Source organism: Pteropus vampyrus, unplaced genomic scaffold (assembly GCF_000151845.1).
Source record: "Pteropus vampyrus isolate Shadow unplaced genomic scaffold, Pvam_2.0 Scaffold7, whole genome shotgun sequence".
In the NCBI taxonomy this organism is placed as follows: Eukaryota; Metazoa; Chordata; class Mammalia; order Chiroptera; family Pteropodidae; genus Pteropus; species Pteropus vampyrus.
In genome coordinates this window covers 15014989-15020751 of record NW_011888788.1, presented here as the reverse complement: position 1 = coordinate 15020751, position 5763 = coordinate 15014989, and the positions used below count along the sequence as shown (strand labels likewise).

General features: G+C 41.4%; 1 protein-coding gene across 15 annotated transcripts in view; it reads right to left on the bottom strand.

Annotated features, from left to right (window-relative positions):
• Positions 1-5763, bottom strand: part of LOC105299145 (ras and Rab interactor 2) — a 192655-nt gene that overhangs the window by 180996 nt on the left and 5896 nt on the right. The window contains exon 1 of one of the 15 annotated variants that reach the window (XM_023537681.1): positions 2616-2819. The exons of the other annotated variants lie outside the window; for them this stretch is intronic. The gene's annotated coding sequence lies outside the window, so the exon portion shown is untranslated. Of the gene's footprint in view, positions 1-2615; positions 2820-5763 lie in introns of those variants that run through there. 15 annotated transcript variants of the gene reach the window in all.

Below are 5763 nucleotides of genomic sequence, written 5' to 3'. Positions count from 1 at the left end.
GCAGGGTCAATGGATTATAGAGCATGGTGGTGGCTGAGCCAAAGAAACTCCATAAGAAAAATAAGATTTCACATTTCCTCCTCAAGACTGAGGGCAAGAAGAATGGTATTCCCTCACCAAAGTTAATTCACAGACATTTTCAGTTAAATGGTTTATGGGAAAATGCTTTATCAGTCAGAGGGCTTTCTCTTTGCTTCTGTGCTGGGCTTTTCATATGGTGTATAAATATGTTTAAAGTCAACAGGTGTCATATCTTGGTCAATTTTCCCAGCACTCACCAAAAATTTTTTTTCCTCAAAAGCAGTTTTGTTAAATTTGTTAATCATATAGTTATACGGTGCCTTTAGTTCAGTCAACCTTCAACAACTATTTTGCTATGTTTATTGATTCTTATCTGTTTCTAGAATGATATTTATGTTATCAAAGCATCATACTTCTTGAGAACTATGAAGTCTTGGTTCTTATGCCAGGCTCTTTTTCTTTCTGTGGAAAAATTAAGTACAGCTTTCCCTCAACCCTTTCATACTTTCACTAAATCATCTTCCATGGTATGTATAAAGAATCTCTCACAATATTAAAGGCCAATTAAGACCCAGAAGTTTAAATGGTCTCATGAGAAAATGGTAGCTAAAATGTTACCTTTCTTTTGTGCTGTTCATTTTCTTTTATCCTTATTGTTTTTTTTAAATCTTGCAATTATTATTTTAATGGTTTCTTGATTCTTAAACTAAATGAAAAATACCTAACAAAAAAAATGAAAAAGATTGATTTCCACCTTTATCATTAGTTCAAATTAGATCTTATCATGACATAGCTCTTGAGCTCTTGAATCAAAATGTTTAAAATCTCAATTCCACATGGTCTTGCCATGTTATTCTGGCTTCTCTGTCTCAACCATTATTCCTGCTACAGCATGCTCAGAATAGCAGATGCATGGAATTCTTACTGGTGATATATCACTGGCAGGACCTTCACATTATATTGCAACCCCCTGGTAACAATGAGCATCATCTGAAGCCTCCTGTGATTGGCTAGTTTGATGATTCACATGTCCCATGGTGTTATGCTTCCACTAGCAGAGCCTGTAAACCTACCAGAAACAGGAAAGGAGGAAGACGATGACTATGGCACAGAAAAGATGAAGGTGCTTACATGTATTTAGGAGAAAGAATTTGATAAATGATTGTTTTTAAGAGTTAGGATTTGACAAATTTAAAATTACCGAGAATGTATGTTGCCACTTCCTGATATGATTAAGAAATTCTTATTCTTAAGAATTTGGGACTGCAAATTGGTACAGCCACTATGGAAAACAGTATGGAGGTTCTTCAAAAAACTAAGAATTGATCTACCATATGACCCAGCAATCCCACTACTGAGTATTTACGCTAAAGACTTGAAAACTCATATCCAAAAAGATATTTGCACACCGATGTTCACAGCAGCATTATTCACAGTGGCCAGGACATGGAAGCAATCGAAGTCTCCTACAATAGATGATTAGATAAAGAAGCTGTGGAATACAATGGAATATGACTCAGCCATAAGAAGAGATGAAATAACTGCCATTTGCGATAACATGGATGGACCTCGAGATAATCATGCTAAGCGAAATAAGCCAGACTGAAAAACTAGAAAATCACATGATATCACTTATATGTGGGATATAAACCTAAAAGCAACAAATGAACAAGACAGAGACTCAGGGACATGGACAATGGACTAGTGGTTACCAGAGGGTGGGGTGGGGGGAGGGGAGAGGTAGACAGGATAAAGTGGGCCAAATATAGGAGGAGGGTTAAGTGGGTAAAGGGGATCAAATATATGGTAGCTGATGGAAACTGGAGTTGGGTGGTAATCACACATAAAACATATAGATGTCAAATTATAATGTACACCTGAAAATTATATAATTGTATTAACCAATGTTACCCCAATGAACGTAATAAAAAAATAAAAAGAATAATAAAATAAAAATAAGCTCAGAAATCCTAATAGATGCTCAACGCATATTTATGAAATAAATTACTGAGGAACTTTCAAAAAAAGAAATTCTCATTCAGATCTTAATGTTCTCCAGTCTCCTGGACCCAAGGTTCTCAATGTCCTTCACTGCACACCTCCTCAGTCACTCTTCAAGGAATCAGGAGCCAAAAATAGTAGAAACAAAGACCTAACTATTTCCAAGAAGGATACTGATGTATTTATAGACATCCTGTGATTATAGTGAATATTTCTAATGAGGTCTGAGGGCATAAAAATCTGCTGCAGAACTATAGGAAATAAACATGGCCAGGAAGCATCAAAGATGGTTTCTGGTGGGCCAGTGTGAGCACTGTTGGGGCCAGTAAGCCAGGCATGCCGTCATTCACGGCAGAAGGTTGGTAAGAAACTCCTGCTCCTCACACCATCACATGAGGAGGTCACAGAAATGAAGAACAAATTCTTCCTAACTGTATGACCTGCTGGTTATGTGAGGCTGTGAACCAGCATCCCAGACCGCAGCAGAGGTTGCCAGGGCTCTCCCGTATGCCTTCAGATCCCTTTACCATTTTCACGCATTTTCACTCCCATGCCAGCACCACTGTGTCTCTGCAGGAGGATGGTCTACTTACCCTGCATGCAGAGAGCTGGACGTGCGTGGGGGAAGCTCTTGCCAAAGTCAGGGCAACGCAGAGGTATAAGTACCCCCGATAAGTTGGCCTCTGATATGCTCACTCGGCACTGTCTCCAGAACTTTCCTGTGAAGACCTCCCTTTATCTCCTGTTATAGACAAAGGAGGCTGAGATTCTACTTAAATCAAATATAAGTTACAATTCCCTGCAGGGCCTGAGCATTCTTGTGACAGGACAGCGTGACTCAGAGCAGTGGATGATGGGTTTTCCTCCCAGACTCTCCCCATCTTTCCATAGTCTGATTCTTTAGGATATGACTCGGTCCTAAATCATCCTCTACTTATCCCAAATGTGCAGGTCTTGTCTCCCTTCTTGGGCTGAAAGCTCTCAAAGGGTCTGAACCACGTCTTCCTTTCTCTCCCCACTGCACAGAAACCAAGCAGGGAACCACACGTTCTGAGTGAGGCCATAATGAACAACGCAGTCTTTCCCCAAATGCACCACGCTCCTCCTGATTCTTATTCTTCACACGTGACACTCCTGCCAGAAATTTACTTATTGCTAGCTATCACCGACTGATCCCTTCCTCCTTCTGACAGATTCTGCCAGAATCCTCTTATAACACCCGGGTCATAAGTGCCCCTTCTATATGCGACCACATCACCCTTAAAGAGAAAGAGGTCACTTTGCCCTCTCCTAGGCCCCCACTCTTCTAAATGACTTCACTTCCAATATGTACCAGAGTTCTGTGAAGACAGTTTAAGAGAAAGGGATTGCTCAAGACAACAGTACAATGTAGGAGGTTATTTATATGGTTTAGATCACATGCATAGCTTAAGGTCAACCTGAACACTGTTTACGGTAAGACATTAGCTTAAAATATTATACATAACTGGGATATGAGATGCACTCAGAGGAAAATTGTTCATAATACACAGTACAAGTTAAACACGTGTTAAGACACGAATCTCAGAATGCAGATAGAATAGAGGGTGGGGGAACACAACAGATAGCCAGGAGAGGGCTCCCACCATGGGAGAGGGACAAGGAATTGTTGGGTCTCACTGCCACTTCAGCCAGGGTTGGGTTTAGTCAGGGGAGTCCCTACCGAGGGGATAAGAAGCTCTGAGGAAACCACCTTAATGGAGCACCTAATCAACCTGGGGGGAAGCTTTCCTGTCTGCTCATTCACTCTCTCCCTCCATCCCCACTTCTGCTGCTTTGCTCAGAAGGCATGAAACCTTGAGTGCTAGAGGCTCCTTCCTTCACACACGTGTGTAGCCAAGAGCCAGAGCAGTCTTTGCAGTCCCTGCCCTCATACCCGTGCTTGTTTAAGAAAGAAATGAGAAATAAACACCTTTTCAAAAATGACACAAGCCTCTGAATTTGTTCTCCTTCAGATCGCTAATTGCCAAGGGGAAAACAAAAACAAATGCAAAGAAAAATAATGAAGAACTTTAGTTAGGGGTTTTCAAGTTCAAACTCTGCACAAGCGCGTCTCCTGAGTCAAGTAGTGACTACACTGTCCAGTGCTCACCGATGTTTATAAGTGTCCCCTGCTAGGCTCAAGGACTGTTCAGGCCAGGAATTACACAGGGGCTCCCGACAGATGACAAAGGAACCTTGGAGTCCTTGGGTGTCAGCCAGGATGCTGCACCTACCAGCAGCACTGAAACTGGACGCCACATCCCTGCAGAACCAGCCCGATGGTTCCTTCCCCAGGAACCCCACTGGCAGGTGATTAAGTATGCAGAACCAACGCCTGCAGGCTTTCATTAAAAAAAGGACCAAAAACTACCAGGTTTTTCCAAATCAGTGTCTAGGCTTAATGTATTTCAAACAATTCCCATGGAACAAAATTTGACTGGAAGAACTAATGGTGAACATTGTCAAGAAAATTTTGGGGGAATAAAAAAAAGACAAAAGGTTAGAAAGTGGAACGGGAATTGCTCAGCCAAGTACTGCATGTATTACAGAGCTGGGGAAAGGCAGGTTTATTTACCAAATGACGCTGAGCCTGGGGGTAGGCTATTGGGTGGCAGGGGGGAATTAAGTAGCATTCCAACTTCATAAACCACCTACCAAATGACCCCAAAGGAATTTAAACCGTAATCTGTAAAACCAAAACCATAAAAATTAGAAGAAAAAATAAATGGCTGGTGGTTGTGATACGGGACATTACTTGTAAAATTCTTAATCTTTTAGCAGGAAATGATACAGGACATCTCTTGCAGAGTTCTTACTCTTTTTAGTAAACCTAGTTAAGTTTTCTTTCCTCTTTTCTTTAGGAAAAAGGCCCTCTCCCTCAAATCCAGATAATTGCCCGACACTGGTGACTCAGATCCTCTGGCTATTGATAAGGGTCATCGGCCCATTGTTAGCAGAAATGATGTTAGCCCAGACAGGGCACTTAGAGTCTAAGAGGGGAGAGGACTTTAGGCCAAAGGTCTTTTTTTATTCTTTAAGAAATATATTAAGCAAGCCTGTTTCCCTTTACTCGCTTAATAGGCAAATCAATAATAGAAATTAATAGATGTATGATTTAAATAACGAGTTTGTATTTTCTTTTCTTTGTCTAGGGACTGAGGCAGCACCGCTGCAGGAAACCCAAGACCCGGCCCTGACTAAGGCAGAAAGAGCCCCATGAAACCCCAGTTGACAGGGACAGCGACACTTCTCAGCAGGAAGCAGATACAGAAGAGACCTCTCGTCTCTCAACATCTATTCTAATAATATTAAGAGGTTCATGGCTCTTAGAAAAGAGTTAGGCAGGAAAGTTAGGAGGTTTCAGATCTGCCTGCAAAGACGCTAAGGTCATCCTATCCTAGAAGGGGTCCACCCTAGTCCACCTATAATTAAGCAAGCCAGAAGGCATTTTTAGGCTAAAAGTAACTTCCAAAAAGAAACCAGTAAGCAGAGAATTAAGTACCAGTTTACGCCAATCACTCGCACTTGCATAATGAAGACCCAACGACCTTCAACTCACCTGAGCCTCATTTTACCATCATTATAACATGATGCATATGCCCGGAAGTTCATTAATACATTATAACTGACTGAATTCAGGGAATGAACGTGTGCAGAAAGCAAATGATGAATCGCCAAGTCCTGTTAATCTTAGTTGTCAATCAAGGAAGCCCAACTCTC